Source organism: Rhipicephalus microplus, chromosome X (genome assembly GCF_043290135.1).
Source record: "Rhipicephalus microplus isolate Deutch F79 chromosome X, USDA_Rmic, whole genome shotgun sequence".
Lineage (NCBI taxonomy): Eukaryota > Metazoa > Arthropoda > Arachnida > Ixodida > Ixodidae > Rhipicephalus > Rhipicephalus microplus.
Genome location: NC_134710.1, coordinates 136,747,969 through 136,772,094, shown reverse-complemented (window position 1 = coordinate 136,772,094; position 24,126 = coordinate 136,747,969). Strand labels below are relative to the sequence as shown.

General features: G+C 47.1%; 1 long non-coding RNA gene and 1 pseudogene across 1 annotated transcript in view; both read left to right on the top strand.

Annotated features, from left to right (window-relative positions):
* Positions 1-24,126, top strand: part of LOC142775783 (uncharacterized) — a 670,285-nt gene that overhangs the window by 217,190 nt on the left and 428,969 nt on the right. The window lies entirely within an intron of this gene.
* On the top strand, positions 9,857-12,255 carry LOC119176864 (uncharacterized; annotated as a pseudogene).

The following is a 24,126-nucleotide window of genomic DNA, read 5'->3' as shown; positions in this document are numbered from 1 at the left end:
GGTCGGAGTTATTATGCTCCCAAACCAGATTGTCTAGCGTATCGGGACCATCGCGGAACGTCAGACCTCACGCTTGGTCATGAAGTAGTTCATTCGGGTTGGGTTTGCTGGGATGTACATTGATTCCGATGTGCGCTGGGAACCATACGATAGTGCAAAAGGCATCAGGCGATGTTTGCTTGATTATAACCACCGCTTCTTCTGAGATGAGACCAGATAGAGAGAGAACACAACTTTATTGCTGAGACCAGATAGAAAGGTCCGTATGACTGATCTGGAGTCAGTGTAGATGTAAGGCCGCGAGAGGTCGTTCATAGCTAGCGCGATGGTAGCTTCTTGAGCCACTGCAACCATGACATGTATAACTGAAGCTGAATTAAGGATCATCTACAACAGCTACAAATGAATCTGTCCGCCCATCCTGCACTGTATCTACGTAAATAGTTTTATCAAGGCTTTTGTGCGCAAAGTCTAAGAGGGATCGGGCTCGTGCCTTGCGTCCACGTTATTTGCGGATGTACAATCCTTCGGAAAGGGCTAACATGAAAGGTTTCCCTAATGGTCTGAGACAGCATGGTGGCATTCTCGTCGATGGCCAAGGGGGCCAACCCTTCGAAATTTAAAATGTTTCTGCTTGGTTTCGAAGATGAGAGACGTACTGCTTGCGCCGTTCTTTATACTTTCATTACCTCAGTGAAGGATGTTGTGCACCCCTAACTTTAGGAGCTTCTCTGTGCTAGTGTTAACAGGAATCCACATCAGTATGCATTTGATGATTTTTCTTACAAGCGCATCATTTCTGACTTCCTCCGAGTGGGACCATTTTAGCGCCGATGCGACGTAGTTTATGTGACTCATAGAGAACGCATAGTACAGGCTCAGGACATTGCTCTCACTGAGGCCGCCTCTGCGATTCGAGAATTTGTAATAATATAAGCACGTCCTCTGTCTGTACCTTCACGTGGACACCAGTCTGAGTGTTGGTTCCCTTTGCGTTAGGTGTAAGAGCTAGAATCCTGACAGAGTCGAATCTAGGTATCATCTGGCCAGATTTCGCATATACAGGGTGTTTCAGCTAAAAAACACCAAGCAAAAGAAATTTAAAATGAGTATCACCCATATCCAGCTAGCGCAGTATTGTTCTTAGCTGTATGTAGCACGTCATAATATTTTTTTTATTCGCCAAGCACATTATTTAACAAAGATTGCTTAATGAACGTTTAAACTACTGACTGAAGGAAAAAATTTCAGTAAAATGCTTGTAGCTGTTATCCAGAAATAACAGAAATAACAAAATTCTCAAGTTGCGCTAACATAACAATGCTGGGTAACTTTTTTCCAGGGTTTGTTTAAAGTGTACGAAATTTAAAAAAAAAATACCACGTGATTGCCGCCTAATCCGTGGCGCTTTCAGTGCCTTCAAATGTAAGTTGAACGAATTAGCGAAGGCTTCTCACGCAAGAAGGACACTTGAACAGGCTATCAGTAACTACGATGGACATTAAGCGATGGTTGGGTGGTACTATTAAAAAGGGGGAGGGGGCGAAAGAGGGAAACGAAGACAATAAACTTCGACGAAAAAGCAGCTGCCACGTGCATTGTGATACAAGACCGGAGGCAGCATTCGGCGCAGCGCAGACGTTTTTTTTTTTTTTCTTTTCGGGCCAACGATAAACATGATGGTGGAGGAGAGGGCCCGAAAAAAAAATCGTTGTCGTTGGCCCGAAAAGAAAAAAAAAACATATGCGCTGTGCCGAATGCTACCTCCGATCTCGTATCGCGATGCACGTGGCAGCCGCTTTTTCGTCGAAGTTTATTGTCTTTGTTTCCTTTTTTTTATCCCCTCCCCCCCCCCTTTTTTAACTGTACCATCCAAACATCGCTTAATGTCCATTGTAGTCACCAATAGCCTGCTCAAGCGACCTTCATGCGTGAGAAGCCACCGCTAGTTCGTTCAACTTACGTTTGAGGGCATTGAAAGCGCCGCGCGTTGGGAGGCAATCACGTGGTATTTTTTAAAATTTCGTGCACTTTAAACAAACCCTCGAAAAGAAAACAGCGTTGTTATCTTACCGTAACTTGAAAATTTCGTTATTTCTGAATAGGAGCTACAAGTCTTATGTTGAATTTTTTTCTGTGGAGTTCAGTATTTAAAAAGTTTTTTAAGCAATTTTTTAATTACCATGCTTGGAGGATCAAAAATTATTCTGATGTGCTACATACAGCTAAGAACAATACTGTGCTAGCTGGAAACGCGTAGCACTCATTTTTAATTTTTTATTGATTGGTACTCTTTAGCTGAAACACCCTGTAGATTAACTGGAATCTGTTCGATAGGTGTAAAGTATCTCGTGCTCCTGCGGTTTGGTCTTAAAAGTAGCAGTTCCGACTTTGACGGAGACAGACAGAGTCCAGTTTCTTTCAGGTACTCATGGTAGCTTCCAAGGCTTATTGAAGGGCACGCTCCACGGCCCCGCGGACCCCCCCCCCCCCATCGCACCAAACGGCGATGTCGTCCGCGTAGAGCGCATGGTTCGTGCCCTCGACTCTAGCCAGCTTTTCCAAAAAAACCTTTCATCGCTATATTGAAAAGGAGGGGTGAAATTACTGCACTCTGCCCTTAGCCTCTAACTGGAACTATTTGAATGTCGGTTAGCTGATTTTTTTCGGCTGCGCGGTCTCTTCAGAAAGAGCTCGCGTATACACATGTAGGCGTTTTTTTCACGTTTCGGTCAGAGATGGATTTGAGAACAAATCTGTGCGTGATGTCAAATACTTTGGCGAGATCTAACGCCAAAATACATCTGACGTCCCTGGTGTTAACGTAGATGACCTGCCGTTTGAGTAACAGCACAATATCTTGTATGTATAGATAGGGCCTGAAACCTACCATGTTATAGGGGAACAGTTGGCGTTCCTCGATGTATCTCGTTACTCTTTCGTGGAGTACGTGCTCAGCCACCTTGCCCACGCAGGACGTAAGCGAGATTCGTGTGAGGCTCTCGGCTGTGAGCGCTTTACCTGGTTTCGGTATAAGCGCTACAGAGGCCGTCTTCAAGAGGTCTGCTACCTGGCCAGTTTCCCACGTATGGTTGATCTCTTGCGTAAACTTCTCGATTGATTTCTCATCCAGGTTGCGCAGAAGTCTGTTGGAGATGCCACCCGGCCCGGGTGCCGAGCGCACGTTCAGCTCCTGTAGCACCTTAGTGACTTCAGTGTTGGTGATCGGAGCGTCGAGATGCTCCGTAGGTTCATCTCTGTACTCTGGGTAGTCCTCGTGCTCCGAGGGACCTACGGAGAAGTTGCCTTACTGCTTGGCTATGAAGTATGTCTATATCTGTTTGTCCTTCCCCTTTCAGATTGTGGATTCGCCTATCAATAGCTGATTGCTTTTGGCTGTAACTTGTTTAGCAGTTGCTTCAGGAGATTCCACTTTCCTCCAACACGCATCTGTCCTTCGACTGCAGAGCAAACATTGTTCCATCGGTGCTTGCTCAATTATTGGCAGTACAATTCGATGCGGTGATTTAAAATCGCTACTTTTTTTACGCAGCCTCAGATTTAGCCTCTGAGTTCGCCATCTGGTGAATAGGGAGTTTTTTTTTCATTGCTTCTACCATGCAGGTGCGCCGAGTGCGCACCCATCCTGTTGACTTTTAGGTCCGTTTCGACTATTTTACCAACAGCTTTAACGTCCTGTTTTAGTTTCAGTAAGAAGTCTGCAAACAACTCGTACTCACCGGAGTTCTCTGCCCGGTGTTCATGAGAGGCATTCCAGTCTACTACGCTGAACGTCCTCAGGGGATTTGCTTCAATTTTCATGGAAATTTCTACAATAAAGTGGCCACTGCCCAGATTTTCTTGCTTATCGTACCAACGAACTTCGCTAGCGTTCTTAACGAAGGTCAGATCTCGCGTGGTGTCCTGCGACACTCAATTACCAATGCGTGTGAGAAACTGTAGGTCCGTGACTAGCTCTAAAGCGCATTTCATTACCACTTGAAGTATAGATCCACTACTTTCAGAGAGTATCTTACATAACCCCACGCTCGATGCAGCGCGTTGAAGTCCCCAGATACCACGAGTCGAGCCTCCTTTGCTTTTGCCGCCGCCATGGCTATAATCGACAAGAATGCCTGGTGACGGTCTCTCGGAAAGCTTTAAATGTTTAGAATAAAAGCACAGTTTTTAAGCCAGCTGTTGGGAATTATCTCAATAAACATTATCTCTGCCGGCGTGTTGCCTAACTTTGATTTGGGCTCCATATAGCATTTATTCACAAGAATAGGATCGCAAGGCCGAGTTTGCCTTCTCTGGTGGCCGAGATAGCTCGGTAACCTGGAAATTATGAAATTTCAGACCTAGTCTCTTGTAATAAAATAATATGTGGTTTGTTCGCCTGTGTCGCGATAAACTATTGCAGTGGGGCCTTTTGCTTAAGAAAACTGGCGCAGTTCCACTTTAATATGATCAGTTTTTTCAGTGTGACCTGCCATTGTTTTTGTTTTGGGCTAAGAGGGCCCCTAGCATGCTATCTGCAGCTTCGATAGCTACCACTGACGTGACTTCCGCACTGGCTGGTTCATCGCGCTTGGTACGTTTGTTTTCTAGAACTTGAACTCTAAAAAGGAAGGTTTAATTGCTATTTATCAAATACTTAAAAGATTTTTGTAAGTGGTCCAATGACCGCGGCGTTACTTCCTCCACCGTAGCTGTTTGTCGGCTCCCTCCTGCGAGGTCGTCACCCTACGTTTAGCTGGACGCGTCTGCGGTTCTTCCTCTCTCTATGAAGACTTACTGCCTTTGTTGAAGGTTTGCTTTTCAAAAGGCCTCGAAATCAGCCTTAATCTTTTGGATTTGCGTTCTGAAGCTAGCGTTTTCTTGCAAGAGCAGCGTTACTGTGGAGTCTTCTGTATGCTCTGACAGTGTTACTTTGGTTAACTTTTTGAACTTTTTTTTTCGTATTCTGCTTGACCCATTCCACCCACGTATACGTCCTTCATGGAGGCGCATCCGGAATTGGGAATGCCCCTTGGGGAATGAAGGCCCTTTTGAGCGGAAGCGTCCTTGGAAGCTACAGTTACTTTATATACTACCTTTAGTAGCATATAGAGTAACTGTATTGGAAGCGAAGCAGGGGTGCCCTCTAGAGAGGCTGCGTTGACAAGCCGCTGGCGTCAGTGAACTCGCACGTCCACGCGCAGTCGCCATGCTGGAGTCACGTGAATGAATATACTGGGCCACCTGTGACTTTTTGGCGCGCTTGCGCCGGCGTCTTCGCCATACTGTGACCGGCAGCTGGAATCACTGCTTGCACTTGCGGTCTGCGGTGAGATGAGGACCTCCACAGATGGTACACTTTGGCGGGCACTGGTGCTCTTCGGCAGGGGAGGCTAGACCGCATCCCCTGCACTTCTTTTTGCTTGGGTTCGGGCACACGTCGGCACGATGTCCCAAATCTCCACAATTGTAATACACATATACATCTTCGGTACAGAGTGAAGGGCAGCATGTCCGTGCCACACATGACGTAGTTCGGCACTCTCATATTATCGAAGAGCTCCACCACCGTCGCAGTAGTCTTGATGCATCTAAACTTGAGCGCCGTTTGGCTTCATGGGTAACCATCATCATCCACAACTGGGTATCACTGAAGCCGGCGTCGACGACGTGAACGACTCTCTTGTATGTATTTTCTAAGGTCGCCAACTAAGCAGCCATGTTTTACGTGTCTTCCCTTAGGCGTATCTGCTGAACGGCCGCGTAGACACACGCGTTCTTTTTCGCCAGCGTAGAGACGGCGAGAACATTTTGAGTAGTGATGGGGCAGACGATGTCTTCATTCACATGTGGTGCATGCATTACTCCGTGTGTTCATTAAGAGTAACGTAGTGCGCAGTCATGTTGTCTTCACGTGGCTCACGTAGCCGCATCTTGGGCTGATATGTTTGAAAAATGTACAAATATGTCCACATGAGTATTGACAGCCCGTGTACGTAGAATCTTTTACCTTGAAGTGAAATATTATTTTTAGGTTGCAACCAAGTTATACAAACATTGGTGAGTGGCTATAAGGCAGAATCTTGGAATGACAATCTGTGGATATGAAGTTGTAATTCACGTTCAGATTTCAAATTTTCTTTTTTGAATTATGCGTCTGGCAAACGACTTTGCACTTTTTTAGTCCAAGAGAGTTTGTCAGCCATCGCTGTAAAGGCCCACGCCCAGCGGTTCTGTGCGCCTAAATGAACTTCCCTGATTTTCACGAAGTCTCCAGGCTTTCAGGAAACACAGCAGGGCTTTTAAAGCAACTTGCAGCTTTAGCCTAGATTAGAACGCCCGCCAAGGTGGTCTCGTGGCTAAGGCTGTCAGCTACTGACCCGCAGGCCGCGAGATCGAGTATACCGGCCGTGGCGGCCGCATTCTCGATGGAGGCGAAGGTGTTTAAGGCCCGTTTGCTTAGATTTAAAGCACGTTAAAGAACCGGTGGTGGTCAGAATTTCCGGAGCCCTCGGCGTCTCTCATAATCATATGTGGTGGTTTTGAAACGTTAAACCCCAACAATTATTGTCATTAGGTTCAGATCGGCAGCCAACAATTTTGTCTCCGTGAATGTCCTTCGTTCAATAAAGCAATTAATGAATGACATTTTACCTCAAAATAAGTTCAATGTAAATTGCTGTTGACAACAAAATGCTACGTGGCACATGAAAACTGGTGGAAATCGATCAGAGAAATTTTTTTAGGCCTTGAATATGAGGGCTTTCTACTTTGTTGAGAAAGCCCCAGAATGATTCCACACGTGAACTTCCCAAGCTTTGGACTTGTTTGACGCAGATCCCGTACTCGTAACAAAGCATTTGCTCTTCTTTTCATAACTGACATTGGGTGTTTTCTGGCTACATGAACTCACCTATGATTGATAATTCACAGAAGAGTGAAGTGCCTCAAACAATTTCAAGAGACGGCCTTCGATTGCAATATTAAGAATATAAAACATATCAAAGAGAAGGGCGAAGTGGCTTAACTTTCAGCGAAATAAGGCAATCACACTACCAAATGAAATAATTCTTTACATCTTGTTTTTCTTGTGAGTTTCATGCTGTGAAACTCAGTATCAAAACTAAGTGAACTACTCTTCGGATAAAGTGCGCAAGTAGGATCCAATATAATAAAGCTACAGATATATCAACGTTGCGCTTAATTGAGCTGCAATAAAGATGCTCTCTCGCCGAAATAGCTGCGTTGCTCCAAGTTCAAAATGAAATCCATGCTCACTTTTCCTTTACAGTCATGACTAAAGTAAATCAGACGTGGCATACTTCGAGAAATACTTCTACTCATTAATCATTCGTAATTTTAATGTGCACGGCCGTGACAATCACCTCCTTTTCGTTCATACTAATGAAATGCTCAGTTTTTTCCAGTAATTTCTCACTGATCACGCAACTCGTGCTGACTTTTTACAACTGCATATTTCCCGCATTGTTCTCGTTCTAAAACTCCGCCGGTCAGCTCTATTGCACAGATGCTTGTCCTGTTGTGGCTGCTCATTGCAGACGTCAAGTGCTTACCTACGAGGCCCGGATGTTATGCACTTCTCATGCGAATGTCTATAAATATGAGTTTGTTAGCTTATTATTCCGCAATGTATCGCTGTACCGAAGGGCCGTAAAGACCTCCCATTGCTTCAGCCATCGTATTTCAAGGTGCGCAACGATCCGCATCGAGGGGTGTTGCAGCGCCTCCGAACGAGCCATCTAGTCTGATGGCTCAATTCAAATAGGGTCATCCTGTTGCCCCCAAGTCATTCTTGGGTTTGTGTGGCTAGTGAGGCGTAACCTGTTCCATAGAAGGAGCGCGAGTCGCCAGCGCGGCAGATCCAAGTCGGTTGAGAGTGCGTTGGCTATACGGACGCCGTCAAAGCAGGAATCAGGAAGAGAAAACCGCCGCGGCAGCAGAACCTAGTGCCGAGCAGTGTAGGTAACAGCGGGCACAAGAAAAACGACAAGAGGGACGAGGAGATGGAGCTCCTGAAAGACAACGTAGTCATGCTTACCAGAGCAAACGACGTACTCAACAGAAAAATCGCGGAGCTTATAACTGCGCTGGAAATGTCCAACAAGGAAGTAAAGGCACTCAAGATGGATCAACCGGGACGACCCACGTTGACGCAGCAGTTGGCGGAGGAGCGGCAATGCGAGCAGCGGCAACAGCAGCCACAGCACCAACAAGTGGAGCGGGCACAGACCTCGCTCCCGGCAGTTCTGCAGGCTATGAAGGAGGAGACTGTGGCAAACGAGACGACGGTGGCAGCAGTGAGACTGGCGCCCAAGAGGAAGGTCACCGAAAGTCTTAAAGAGCGGAGAATTAACGAGAGGCTGAGCAGAATAGAGGAGCAGCACAATGCGGCAATTAATGCATTCAACAATCGTTTTGCTAACATTGTCAGCGCACTACAACAAATCATGGCGGCGCTGCAGGTGTCACGAGGACAGGCACCAAGCCAACAACGCCACCCACCTCACGCATGTATAGAGGAGCAACCACATAAGCTACAGCAGTAGGGACTACGCGAGGCCTCCTGGTCTGGCTGTGGAATTGTAACGGCTTTGCCAGAAAGAAGGCCGTCCTGCAGCAACACCTGGAACAGACAACCGTGAGGCCCGACGTCATCATACTGCAGAAAACCCTCAGCGAGGAGGCCAACTTTTCGGGCTACAAGGCGAGCATCAGCCCACCGAGCTTGCGGGACACGACTGGCAGCACCGTTAGAGGGGCCTGCACCCTGGTGAGGAAGGACATCACTTTCCTAGAGTACGGGGTACTCGGAGTACACTTTCATCGAAGTGATGAACGGGAAGAAAAGTAGAAAGGAGAACATATTCATTCTAAACGTCTATAGCAGCCCGGCACATAGGAAACAGAAGTTCAAGGCTCTGCTGCACAAGGCAAACCGCATCGCCGGCCCGACCAACAAGCTGGTTGTGTGCGGAGACATTAACGCACCGAACTAGGCCTGGGGCTATGGCAGGACACTGGTCAAGGGCCGAGACCTCCTGCCGGACGCGACTGACCTGGGGTAGACCCTGATCACCGACTTGGTGGACGCCACGCGGATCGGCAACTCGGTCACCTGAGACACAATGCCGGACCTCGCGTTCGTTCGGAGCGGCGGCAGCGATCATGCGATCACGGAAGACTTTGGCTGGTGGAAGACGAGGCACGAGCTGGAAAGGGACCACTACATATCTGAGATCGCCGTCCGGCTCAGCAGCAGAGGTATGGCCACCAAATCCAACAATGCATCAGGGCGCACAAGGTCACCGACTGGGACGCTTTCCGAGGGGCACTACCGGCCGAGAAGGTGGTGATCGAGGACATCGAGGAGTGGACGGCGGGGCTTATGAAGCGGGCCGCGGCAGCGACTAAGGAGATCGAGGCGGACACCAGTATTGAGAGAGTGGACAACCGCCTCGCCCACCTCATCGAAGCCAAGCAGGCCCTGTTGATGACGTACCAGCAGGAAACTCCGCAAGAAGATCGCGGAGCTGAACCGAATAATCGAGGTCCGCTGCAGAACACTGTGTGCCCAGCAATGGCACGAGATTTGTAGCGCGGCGCACGGGCCGATGCACTGCACCAGGACGTGGACCCTGCTGCGTCACCTCCTGGACGAAACCAAGACCAAGTCGCACCAGCAAGACTTGTCAACCAGAATGATGCAGGCAGCGGTCACAGAATGCGGAGAGGACTAGGTGCGAAGGCGCCTTGACGCCAAGTAAATGCCGGCTACCCCTGAGGTGCACCACCCGGACTACCAGGCAGCGGTCAACTCGAGCCTAGACATTGAGGTATGGGAGGTCCGAGCGGCCTTGCACGACCTCAACACGATATCGGTGACGGGCCCAGATCGAGTGATGAACAATGTGCTGAAGAATCTCAGCGAGTCTGTGATCGAGAGCCTAACGGACTACTACAACTAATCCCCAAGCCGGGCAAACCGCCGGACATTGAGAACTTCCGGTCCATCTTGCTCACGTCCTGCGTGGGCAAGGTGCTGGAACATGTCCTGATTAACGGGTGGCATTTGTACCTGGAAAAGTCGAGGCTCTACCCGGACATGGTCATCGGCTTCAGGAGCAAGCTGGCCACACAAGATGCTATGATCCAGCTCAAGATCGAGATTTCGGACGACAACACCACGTCGAAGAATAACCATGCCGTGCTCGGCCTCAACCTGCAGAGCGCTTTGACAAGGTGACGCACTCAGCGATTTTAGCACAGGTGTCGAGGCTGAACGTTGGCGAGTTGTCATACAGATATATCAGGGATTTCTTGTCGGGTCGCACGGTCGAAATACACGCAGGCGACCTTCAGCTACCGGAAAAGAAGCTGGGCCACGCGGTGACCCCCCAAGGGTCGGTCATCTCGCCACTGCTGTTCAACCCAGTGATGATCGGAGTGGTCGAACGGCTTTCGCGCGTCAGTGGGGTCCGGCACACCGTATACGCTGACAATATCACGCTCTGGATCAAGGGAGGCAGCTACGCCCACATTGATGACACACTGCAGGCGGTGGTGGACGCCATCGAGGAGCAACTGGACGGCTCGGGGCTGGTGTATTCACCGAGCAAGCCAGAGCTGCTCGTGGTGCCACCGAAGAGAGTGAGAAAGAAGGAGCACGACCCAAGAAGGAAGAAGGGACCGCGAGGAAATCACGATACGAACGAGTGGCGGCCAGGTGATCCCGCACGTCCAAAAGATCCGGGTGCTTGGCATGCTCCTAGAGCGAAGCAGATCCAATGGCGGGACCATCAACCACTTAACGGCCAAAGTTAACACGGCCATACGCCTCATGAAGAAGGTATCGAGCAGAAGGGCCGGAGGCATAAAAGAGGCAAGCCTCACGTGGCTGGTCCAGTCCTTTGCTGTGAGCCATATTGTCTTTGTGGCAGCCTTCCACAATTGGAAGGTACACGAGCGCAACAAGATCAACGCGCTCATACGAAGGGCCTACAAGACAGCACTCGGGCTTTTTGACTGTACAAGCACGGAGAAGCTCCTGTCGCTGGGGATGAACAACACCCTCGAGGAAATTGCAGGAGTGCAAAGGACCACCCAGCTGGAATGGTTCTCGGGCACTAGAACCGGTCGGCAGGTGCTTCGCAACCTAAGAACGAAGCCGAGGAGAGCGGACGAGGAGACTGCGGAAGAAGCGAAAGTGCCAGAGTGTGTGCGGAGACACGTGCAAGTGCGCACGATACCCAAGAACGTCAATCCTGTGGAGCGGAGGACAGAAAGGGCCAGGGCCTTGATTGACCTGCACGCAAGAGAAAACGGTGCCGTATACGTGGACGCGGCAGAGTATAAGGACAGGAGGGGAGCTTTCACCGCGGCGGTGGTCAGCGCGGTCACCGGCGATACAAAGGCGGCGGCGAGCGTGCGGGCACGAGCGGCGTATCGGGCCGATGAGGTAGCCATCGCCCTGGCTCTCGCCGACCCCGGATGCACGACCGGACTGAGTGATTCCAGGACCGCGGTGCGGAACTACGCCAGAGGCAGAGTATGTGCATGTGGCAGCAGTGTGGGTGCTGCACGCGGTTAACCTAGCTGACGGAACGGTGACAATAAAGTGGTTCCCCGCCAACATGGGTGAGGAGGTGTCGGCTCGCGGCAGCGCGATCCACAACGAGACGGCCAACGAGGCGGCGCAAGGCGTCACATACCGCGCCGCCCGACCGGCCGACTCGATGGAGGAGTAGCGGTGCGAAGCCAAAGACAGGATGACAGAATACAGTGAAGTATTGAAGCGGTACAGACTAGGGCGCAGGATCATGCCTCACCCGGGCCTGACCCGAAGTGGGGTGGTAGCGTTCCGACAACTGCAGACGGGGTCGCTACCCCCGCCGGTGCTCATGAAGCACGTTTGTTCTAACGTATACGCAAGTGACTTGTGTCACATGTGGAACTGAAAGAGCTACTGCGGCCCACATCTTGTGGGATTGGGAACAGAATTCGAGGGAGGCAAGAACAGTGACGACGATCCCGCCGTGGCTTACGGCCGCCGCGGGAAGCGACCAGCGAGAAGAGCAGACACGGGCCGTCTAGTGGATCTCGGCTGCCCTCGAAAAGCAGCGCCGGAGCGAAAGCGCCAAGTGCTCGCTACCATGCCAGCACAGGGGCAGGCGCGGGTGCCAGAAGGCGAGAGTAGCGAGGACTGCTCGCCGAGTAGAGGACGTCAGGCCGAGGTGATGTGTGGTCACGTCACGATGACCCTCCCATCACGGGCCTAGGATTGTCGTCTCTCAGATCACCAAATAAAGTCTTTCTCACTCAATCTGTTCCATTACTCTCAGAAACACACCAGTAGCCCTCCCCCCCCCTTCCCCCAGGCCACAGGCAGAACAGAGAGCGTTAAATCGCAACAAGCGTTTGCATCGGGTAGCCAAGCATTCATTAATTGGCTGGTTCAACCCGCTCTCGTGTGGTGAAAATGATGACACTGTTTGCTGCCGTCGCAGTCAATTCAGAGAGAGAGTTACTTCGGAACCTAACAGGTGGACATCTCTTTCGATTGTCGTCATAGGCACACATGCTCAAAAAAAAAAAATGTTACAACCTGTTTCCGCGTCATTTCTAGTAGTCTAAGTAACCCTTCTTGGTCATTCCACGCCAAACGTCCCAGTCATTCTGGCGACCATCTTAAGTGCGTTCGAAAATAATCGTGCTTATTTACGGCATTTATAACAGTGAACTGCTAGAATTTTTCTGAGAGAATGTGTGAATGAGTGAAATAACTTTATTGGGCCCACAATAGACGTGGGTGCCTTCTGAACTTCCCAGCATGTCGTCTGAGGGTTGCTTAAAAAACGTATTTTAAGAGTACTGCTCCTCCTTTCTGTTCCAAATTTGGTCTACATATCAAGTATGTGAAAAGTGTTTGAAGTTCAGTAATATTAGCGCAGTTGTCTTGCCCCATACTTCTCTGAAAATTTAGCCAAAACGTGTTATGTTAGCATTTTTACAATGGCAAAACTTCACTTTGTATGAATATCTGAGTAGTGATTACTTGCTCTACAAAATGTAAATTTTGCGGGAAAACTATTTTTAGACCGCTCAAGTGACCTATATTTACAAGAACAAATCACGGATTTAAAAAAAATTGTCATTTCCTTTGACATTGACAGCAACGGGGCACTTCAAAGCGGAAGCTGTCGTATGACCAACTGGGAAAATAGTCGTCAATGAGAAACTTCAAAATTAATTTTCTTCCTTATACAAAACTTGTAACGATAAAACTTGTCATATAAAGATCACTGTTCATTTGCTTTTGATTTAGGTATAAAGGTGATCTTTACTTGGACCACCACATGGTGCAAATTGCGTCTCAATGTGGACAAAAATAACAATTTTGTGAAATTCGTGATTTCGTCTCGCTAAGTTTAGCCGCTTGAGGGGTCTGGAAATATTTTTCCTCAAAAATATATCTTTTGTAAAGTAAGTATTCCTTGCTCAAATATTCATACAAAGAGTAGAATACAATGAGTAGAAATAGTAGAAATGAAAACATCACACATTTTGGCTAATATTTTGGAGGCGTATGTGTCAGACGGATACAAATGTGGGATTTATCGTCCCAAAACCACCATATGATTATGAGAGACGCCGTAGTGGCGGGGCTCCGGAAATTGTATCGTTCTATTTCCGTGCTCGTGGCTTAATTGCCTCTTCGTGGAAGAGCTCTTTTACATAAGCCGAAGGTTGGATTGGTGTTTGGCGCGAACCCTACTGAAGGATTATGGTCTGATGGGGCTGAGGTGCACAACACTCGAATATTGCGTGTTTTCGACTTGGTGTGCTTCGCAATGCTTTCAGGCTCACGCCATACTGCTATAGCATTCCATAAGGATAGTTAGCAATTACTAGCTAGGTATCGCATGGTACACTTTTTGTGTACATTTGTGCGTTCGTACACTACTTTTGTCTGTTTCCTGCTCCTTTGTTTATTTCTTTCCTCTTCATTTCTTCCTATCTTGATCTCCCACTTTTGCTCCCGCAATATTTTTGCCTTATTACTCTCACGCCGTCGTTTATATCAAAGACGCGTCAGTATGCAGCAGGTGTGGTTGTCACCTAATAATAATAATAATAATAATAATAATAATAATAATAATAATAATAATAATAATAATAATAATAATAATAATAATAATAATAATAATAATAATAATAATAATAACCTTTACCATTAGCTGTACTCCTGTGCCTCTACATGCCCCAACCTTGACGTTATGACCACAACTCTTTATTTTCTTTCTCTTTCCATTTAGCAGAGTAGCAGGTGGGAGCACAGTATCTCAGATCAACATCGCTGCTTTTTTTTGAACAAAATATTTATATATTCTACTCTTCGTGGCTTCAGTAGTGATAATAAAGCGCTTGCTAATTTTGTAGCAATGCACGATAATCTGAAGAGCCCTGGTTTCCGAGACATGCCTATCAAAAATAACATTTACCATCCCTCGTCATCGCATCCTGTTTCTCAAGAACGAGCATGCTGTTTTTTAAATTATTCTTTTTTTAATAAACAAAAGAAAGTTAAGCGTAACATCCACCACATGAAAGAATGGCACGACAAGGCATCGAGTGTTGCAATATGCTGCTTTCCCGATCTGCAGCTGCAAGTGGCGAGCGGGGTCAGCGAGCGGCGTGCGCTGCAGAAAGAGCAAGAGGGGTCGACATTTTTGAAAAAAAAATGCTAAACAGGAAAAAAAGAAAACAGCGTCCAATAAGAATAAAATGCCGCGAGGATTTAAAGGGCAGCTGACAGGCAAGAAAAGAGGTGCCGGGGATTTCCGGCCGCTGGAGCGTTGAAGCGTGAACGGCATTTCTAGTTTATCGCGACCTGGAAACTCAAACTTTGCAGATTCTAAGTCTCCTGAAAAACAGGATTGAAGCGTCAATGTTTTTGCAGAATATTCTTGGCCTGTACTCGAAGCAGTCCAAGAAGTCCGAACGGTGGCCTTTGGCCAATGCTGTGCTCAAAGAGCCCCGGATTACCGAAAGTAGGTGGCGTTCCGAAAAAACGCTGACTTCGACGAAAGGTGGAGCGGATTTCGCAGAATTCACTGTCGTCCGCACCGTCGCACGTTGGAGCTATTTTGTGTTTGTATAACGCTTTTGCACATTTGACGTTGCGAGCTGAGCTTTGATAGTGCGTGCGGCTGCAGTTCGTGCAGGAGCGTGCAGAAGTGTCTGCAGTGTGTTCAGAACTTCAGGTACGCTGGCACTAAGCTTTGGTCACCATGACAGTAGCCGTCAGTGCCGTTCTCAGCGCCAAGATAAGGCTTTCCCCAAGCCGATGTCATCTTTGTATCAAATACTTTCTCGGGTCAGTCCAGAAGGAAACATGTGAGCGAGAAATCAGCAGCTGGAGGATGATGACAAATGCCAAGAACATTTTCTAAGAGTCCGGCATTTTATTTGCACTATGTACGATAAAAAAATATTACGTCAACAGGTGCTGTGTGTGGGCTTTCAGTGCCCCCGTTTTACCAATTCATGGCTCCAAAGAACCCGTATAACACATGACTAGCTCTTGACGAAAATAGCCACCTGACGGTAACAACAATAAATGGTGTTAAGTGTAAATTTGTCTACCACATATGCTGAAAAGGATTTCTCTATAAATGTGTGACGGCAACACCAATTAGGAATAAATGATGTAATTTCACCCGCAGGCTTCATGCACACGCACCGAGTATTAATTGCATAATGCTCGGATTTATGTTTATTGGCGGACAACTTATGCCTCTATTACGGCCCAACATTGTGAATGCGCATGTATGCACTTAACATTGGCGTATAAAACTGTGTCGTGAGTGCGCAGATAACTAATGGTTATTTGTCACGCACCGATTAAAGAGGCACTGGGAATACTCTTTCTAAGCACTTGTTCACGATTATTGCAGAATAGCTTCATTCTTCTTTCAAATCAATGCAACCAACGTCCTTGCGCATCGGAAATATGGGGTGTCAGATAAATGACTAAGGCGTCAACTGAATTTTGTTCGGTTCACTTTTATTTTCTTCCCACGTGAGTTCATCAAAACGACAGTCAGATAATGTACTTGTCGCTTTCCTTCGTTTTCTTGGTCAAAATACATGAGATTTGTTAGATACGTTGCTGATTGAGAGCGGCTGCATGCAAAAAGAATATATATATATATATATATATATATATATATATATATATATATATATATATATATATATATTTATATATATATATATATATATATATATATATATATATATATATATATATATATACATATATATATATATATATATATATATATATATATATATATATATATAGTATTTATAAATAACTCAAAACGGTCTATCCATATCTTTGGATCCATAAAAAAGACTACAGAGGGATTCTGGCTTTCCTCGTGGACGGGGGTGCCGTCGTTGCCGAATAACTGTACTATTTCTGTATATATATACTGTTCAGCAGCAGTCATATTTCTTGAGGCACCGTCTTCGGTTATACGGCGCTGGGTGTGCAAGCATACTGGGCTATAAAACGAACAGGATCGTGTGTAGGGTGTCACACTCGCATCCACAGAATCGCCTTCTGTGCATTACAATGTGGATTAGACGTGTTTTCATTCATTCATCCACTCGCATCGCGTAAAACAAATTGTTCACTGAGGCACTCCCTGAATTCATAATGGAATAATTGGAAGCGCAAACCAACGGGACACAAGAGAAGAGACAAACAAGCGCAGACTGAAACTCAGTTTATTCAGAGAAGAAGTTATATACCAGAAAGATGGGAAAGGGAAACAACTGGGAGAAGGTTCCACCTTGATCAGGTGTCGTCCAGAAACGATATTTCACACTCTAACAGTGATATAGACGGTGAACTAACACAACTATCAATATTCTTTTTAATAAAAAAGGCTTCCGCAATCTCTCTAGTTTTCGTGTCATGATGGCTGTACAGAATATTGTTTCTGGACGACGCCTGATCAAGGTGGAACCTTCTCCCTAGTTGTTTCCCTTTCCCATCTTTCTGGTATATAACTTCTTCTCTGAATAAACTGAGTTTCAGTCTGCGCTTGTTTGTCTCTTCTCTTGTGTCCCGTTGGTTTGCGCTTCCAATTATTCCATTATGAATTTGTACCAACTAGCCCGCCTGTGAACCCGACTCCCTGAATTGTTTCATTGAGGGTAGAGACAAACGCAACTTGTCTGTATGTATGTTCTTATTTTGGAGGCTTAGTTGAGTGGTATTGGTGCACATGGAAGAAGCGCACGTAGAATTACGGTAGGCGAACGTGGAAATCACTCAGTTTCTAAATCATACAAAGGAATAAAAGGGCGTCAGCACTCCATGGCGCAAAATAAAGCCATGTGAGAGCAGGGAAGGAGGAATAAGTGTGCGATACTCTCACGCTCAGCAGCTTAACACCTAAAAGGGTGTGGAGTGGTGCTCTGTGCGATGGAACAACCTTAACTATAGCATTGTCAGAATTTCTTCCTAGAAGTTTTTCCCTGGTATTATGTGTTTACGGTGACTCGATGAACGAATGATAATTACATTCCTTTGTGTCACGTAAAACTTTGCTAATGTGTGCGACTGTGTCAAATAATTTGTCGGCTCTTGCTGAGGTATGTATAGTATGGGCCACGAAGCCAGTGGGGGGGGGGGGGGGGATGTGGGCTGTCAATGGCTGGATGAGTTGGTTGGGCATTGCATAAAAAGAAGCATATTATAGGAGGGGCATAATACAGTATGATGACTGCCGTGGACGTACAGTTACGCGTTTACTTGCTGACGTTTGAATGTTGCAATATGAGTTTGCAGCTGTGTGGTGCGGAGTCTACGTGACTCTTTCAGTGAGGTGTGGCCAATATTACACGCTTGTGCCACTCACTATTGGTGAATCTCAACATGCCAATAGCAGCTGCGCCGTGGCATGAAGTGTTGTGCAAATGTAGCATGAAGTGTTGTGAGTGTATGTACCACGGATAAATGAATGTGTACTCTCATAGAACTCCCCCTCACCGGCCTTCGTAAGGTGGAAACTGAGAAACTGAGAAAGTAGTTCTACAAATTCTTCCTAATTATAGTTTCACGAATAAGGAAGAATGAACAAAACATCATGAAATGCTTCAGGTCCTACAGAGAGACAACACACTGCGTTGCCAACAATTTCAACATAAATATTGAAGCGTTCTTTATGCCACACTTATTTTTATGAAATGACTGTTGAAGTTATCGGTAACGACAAGTGCAAACAACATTTCTCCCCGTGAATGATGCCTCTAAAACTAATTTTAGAGGCGAAGCTCCTTAAGGCGTGGGTAGAACGTCTCCTGTAGCCACCTCTCGTTTTAAGGGTGAAGATCCTTAAGGCGTGGGTCCTGCGTCCACGATGTATGTAGTAGTAGCAGGTAGCCACCGACGGTAAATACGCGCTCTAAAGCGGGTATGTGCCACAGAAGATGCGAGATGGTGGTACTTGGAGTGCTCACTAGATGGACGCATGGACGGACGGACAGATAGACTAGCAGATGAACGCGTGGACATATGGACGGATGGACGCACGAACCGATGGACAGACGGTTAGATGGACTGACGGATGGATGCATGGACAGACGGAAGGACGACGCACGGATGGTCGTGCGCACGGACGGAAGCGAGAACGGACGGACGGACGAAAGCACGGACGGGCTGATGGACGCTTCGCCCCACTCATCATCATTCACTCCGTAGATATGCTGTGATTTTTGTCCTTAGAATGTCCGTTTATTTGCGGTATTTGTATATGATGAATATATAATATTGTGTAGCTTTAAAAGTTTTGTAGCCCTAATATTTATTTTAGCTAGAAAGCACATGCTACACCCGAAATCATTTTTGTCTTAATGTGTTTTGCCGTAAACTTCTCATAATAAATAAGTATCGGTAATCAAGTTTCGTTTTCGCTAGGGCAACTACAGAGGCTTTACGCCAGCTCATTTGAAGAACTGCATCCGTTCTTAGAAAAAAAGAACGTTGGGGGTCGGTTATCTTTAAGAACTAGTCTGTAATTGCCACGGCCTCATCGAGTGCGAGGTCTCCGGGACGGCTTTGTGCTCTACCATAGTAGAGTACCTCGTGCTCTAAATTCTTAACTTTTTCTAAACACCAAGTACTATAAATCGTAACCACTTTTAGGGGTGAAGCTCCTTAAGCCGTGGGTTGTGCGTCCCCGACGTATGTACTAGTAGTAGCAGGTAGCCACCTCTCGTTTAGTCCTTGGAATGTCCGCTGGATGGGGGTACTTGTATATGATGAAAAGATGCGAGATGGCGGTACTTGGAGTGTTCACTAGAAGGACGGATGGATGGACATACGTACCGACAGACGAACGGACCGATGGGTGAACGCACAGACAGACAGACAGACAGACAGACAGACAGACAGACAGACAGACAGACAGACAGACAGACAGACAGACAGACAGACAGACAGACAGACAGACAGACAGATAGATAGATAGATAGATAGATAGATAGATAGATAGATAGATAGATAGATAGATAGATAGATAGATAGATAGATAGATAGATAGATAGATAGATAGGCGGACATACGGACGGACGAATGGGGTCAATGGATGATTCACGGTTTGCGGATAACACCCTTCGAAGCTTCGCCCCACTATCATCATTCACTCCATGGATACGCGGTGATTGTATTTTTAAACCCCCCTGCAAAAGCCTGTTGTCGCTCTTTGGTGACATTCCACAGCTAATAAATTATGAATTCAAGCTACTCGCTTGGAAGAAAGAAACTTAAATTTGCACGCCATCTACGGTGACCTGGCAAAAATCTTTCGACATTTCTCCTGTAGAAAAAAAAAACATATTCCATGCCGCATATCGGTGAACACTTCAAAAAACTCATGTGGATGTACCTATGCAGATTTACCCATTCAAATCACAATCTCCCAAATATTACATATTTTGCAAACTCCCACAAGATGAAATACCACAGGATGAAATAGCACTGCTCTGTGTTAAAATCAGTGTTCCAACTTTGTTTAATCTAGCGTACAAATCTCACCTAGGATTGTAATATCTTATGAGATTTATAACGGATCTTTTTAGCTCGTCTAAAAGTATTTGTAACTGCAATTAGAATGCTTTGAACTAGACAAAAAGAGATGAAGCCATGTGAAATTAAGATTTAATTTAGAGACATGGAGTTTATGCCAATTTCAATTGTTATTTCTCTCTTTTTTACTCCTCTCTTCCTCCCCATGTGTAGGATGGCAAACTCGACGCATAGTCTAGATAACCTCCTTAACTTTCCTACATTCCTCTCTCTCTCTCTCAATTGTTATCACATCAAGATTTTCCGAAAAAGAAATGTGCACTATAATCTGATTCTGTATCTTGAGTTTGATCGAAAATACATGGCATATTACAGAAAATATTGGGCGTTCCATGGATAACAAATTACCGATGATGTTAAGATAAATGGCGGAGACCATTCACTGCGCAACTTAATGGGCCCAAACACACACTCGCGAAAAAAAAAGTTCCATGGAAGAACTGGTCATAAAAGGGCACTCCAGCCAAATGCGATCCTAAATATATTATGAGGGACACTGGCTTACCAAGGACACTTACAAATTAAGGTTTTGTGAACTCGGCCCAAAATCAGTAAACACCATAGTTCTTAAAGAACCATGCAGCAAAAAAGTCGCATTTACCCTATCATTCCGCAACATAACAAAAAAAAAAAACAACTTCTAATCTCGGTACCACCTTCTATAAAAATTATATTGTCCCTAATTGAAATTTTGTGTTGATTAGTGCAAGAGAAAGCGTAAACTGTACCTCAAAATTTATTTTGTGCCGTAGCACTATCCCCATAGTGAACCACCACGGCGTATAGTTTATAGCGGCTGTGGTGTTTCGACGCCATGCAAGAAGGCACTGGTTCGATTGCCTACCACGGAGGCCACATTTCAATGCATGTGAAATACAGCGCTCATGCACATAAGATTCCGATGGATCGGAAAGAAAGTCAGGTGTTCAGAGTTAAACCATAACCCCACCCCCTCCACACACACACATACCTCCTTCGATGGTGGGTCTCATTATCATCATGTATAGTGTTTTGGCACATAAAACACCGGAATCTACATTGGGTACTGTCACCTGGCGTCATAGGCATTAAAGTGTATTGCTGTATTTTGGCCATTGTGGCTGTGTAAGAACTCCCAAATGTTGCTAAGTTTATTCGCTCACTCGTTTACATGCTTCGAAAGGAACGTCGAGCAGCGCCACTTCTAATGTTTCTGGGAATACACTCGGCGCGCCTCCTTTCGCCTTTCACCGCCTCCTCTTCCGCGCGTGTTCAGTACTCTCGGATGGCATCTCAGGCGCGTCACAATGTATACCTTGTGCTGACTAGCAGTGCTCCGGGCAGAATGAGTATCGCATGCGCGCACGGGTCCTTGCCCCCACCGCTGCCAGATCCGGTGACAGACCGTCTTCACTTGCAGCGGCTACCCTCAACAACGCGTAGCTCGGTCACGCGAGCATCGTGCCAAAGTTGAGCTTGGGTTCCCTATAGCATAGGATACAAATAGTATTAATACATTTAAAAGATAGAATACGCACTAGCCCGCCCTATCAAAGGGGGTGGCATTCGCGATAAGCTCGCGCATGAAATAAGGCGACGTCATAACTCGCCTCTCAATTCCGTCTTATTTGTGGCTCACCAAGCCCGATGTTATGGTACGTTGGTTCTTTTTTACGTGATTCAAGAAGCGTAATTTACTATAGCGTCCTTTAAAGCCACGATGAAGTGCGTTCCGCTGACAACGTGTCAGTCATGGAGCGGCAGGCGGAACAAAACTCTGGACAGAGCCTTTTTTTTTAACGGGGCTGCAGAATGAGCCAGGAGGACCCCCCTCCCCCCTCCCAAAAAAATAACAAAAGAAGGCAACGTGAGCCCGCAAGTATGAGGCGACAAATCAGGCCCTGTACCTGAGTCCCAACGACGAGGGGATGTGCAGCCTCATTGACGCCGCAGAGGGCACGCCACAGTTGACGCCGGGAGGCTTGACGCTTAACCGGTGTGTGGCAGGTGGCATTTATCATGCCTAATGACTGTGCATGGAATAAATATATCCGATTCGGCAGCATCAACGGTCGGACACCGTGTATTCGCTCGACTGCCTCCTCGGCCGCCTGTGTAATTGATCGCGCCCGGGCCGCACGGTCAATCGACGCAAACGAGAGAAATCACGCAGCCATATTCCGCACCCGCCTCAATGGAGTGAGTGTGCGGTTCGCATTTAGCATTTTACAAGCCTCCCGGCCAAGCAAGGAGAAGTAAGAGAAAACTTCTCCCGGCGACGAGAAGCCGGCAGAGAGGGTCGTCGCCAATGAGAGTCAGCGGTGGCGTCGTTACTCACCGTGGCTGCCCGGCTGCTCTGCAGGAGCGGCTAATGTATTCTCCCGCGGCACCCGGGTCCAGAACCGGCGTTCCGCGCCGGAGCGCGCGCTCTCCCGGGGAGGGGTGAAAGTGTGGCGCGCCGGGGTGGACGTGTGACCCGCGTGCCATGATGAATGGGTTATTTGTATGAAAATGAGTGTTGGCACAACCTCCCAGAGGTGCATCTGTTTCATAGCGGGGCATACCCAAGAAGCGGCAGCCTGCAAACTTTGGGCTCGTACGGCTGCTCTGCGGCAAGAAGTCAGGGGGCTCGCCCGATATTTAGGAGATCCGCTGGCAACAGCAGTTGGTGACGCTTTCTTCTAATATCGAGTGAAGGACACGAAAAAAAAAAAAAGAATGTAAGGCCTCGCTCGTGTACGCGAAGGGGGGAGATTTGTGGCGCGCCGCGTGTTGACCTAGCTGCTTCGCGTTTCACCCCGGGCCCAGCTCAAGACAGATTTGTTCCCGCCGCTAGGCAAACAGTGTAGTCGGGATCGCGCTAATGCTGCGACCTCCGGGCGTCGCGTGTTTACACGGCGATCAAGCTCCACTGTCCGACTCGCGCGGTCGATGCGACAGGCCGCGGTGTCAGTCGTCGTGTTGTTTTACATGGCGCTGATAGATGACCCGACTCTATCTTGCCGGGTCCGCGATGGCGGCGGCTACTGTCCCAAAAAGAGCCCTGTTTGTCGACTTTCTCCGTAGCAGGGATTCGCATCGCTGAAAGATTTGCCGTCCCCGAAAAGCGACCCTGCGGTGGCTCGAAACAAGGTTGCCGCGTTTATGCCGACCCGTTTTCAGGTGCCAGTTCTTCACATACACGCGTAAAAAAGTGGCTACGCAGGTAGGAAATGATGACATGGTAGCACACACGAATAGCTTGTAAAGGTGTCATTGACGCGTGCACCTTACCACAGCAAGCAAGCATACATCCGCGAGAGCTGCAGTGCAACTTGTATATACATACAACTGTGTAACCGAGCAAGTTCACATGTTTTCAAAAAAGAAGCACGTGCCCTGATGGGGACAAATTACGGAGTCCTCAAATCAAAATGAAAAGATACAGAATAACATTTGTTTTCTTCTATTTCTATTTAATGCCACGTTTCCCCGACAAAACTTCCAACTTGAGTTCTGAACAAGTCTCACTTCGCCTAAACGTTGACGCTCCCCAACGAAAATCCTTGGCATATAAGGCTGACTCGACGCGAGCTGGACTAAAGCATGGCTACGCATCCGTGCGTTGCTCTTTCTGTTTTTCTGTCCTTTTTCGTTCCTTTTAATCTTCTATGGAAGGGCGCTGCCTAGCTTTTGCTAATCTTCTGTGTCTGAAATTTCGAGTAACGAGCAGCTCCCGACGTGCCACCGCGGCGTTTAAAGAAATGCGCATCTGCTAGTTTTTACGTGTGTGCCTTTTATGCTTTTTTCTATAACTTTTTATGAAACTTAGCGTAAAAAGGTGACAGTTTGAGGCCAATTTACGTGACATGGACTTGCTTGGGACTTAGTATTACCTCTCGTTATTTTGCGGGCATAATCTGCTGGCACATTTATTTTATTCCCTTGCGCGGCACGAGCCAAGTATAGACAATAGTGGCGACCTC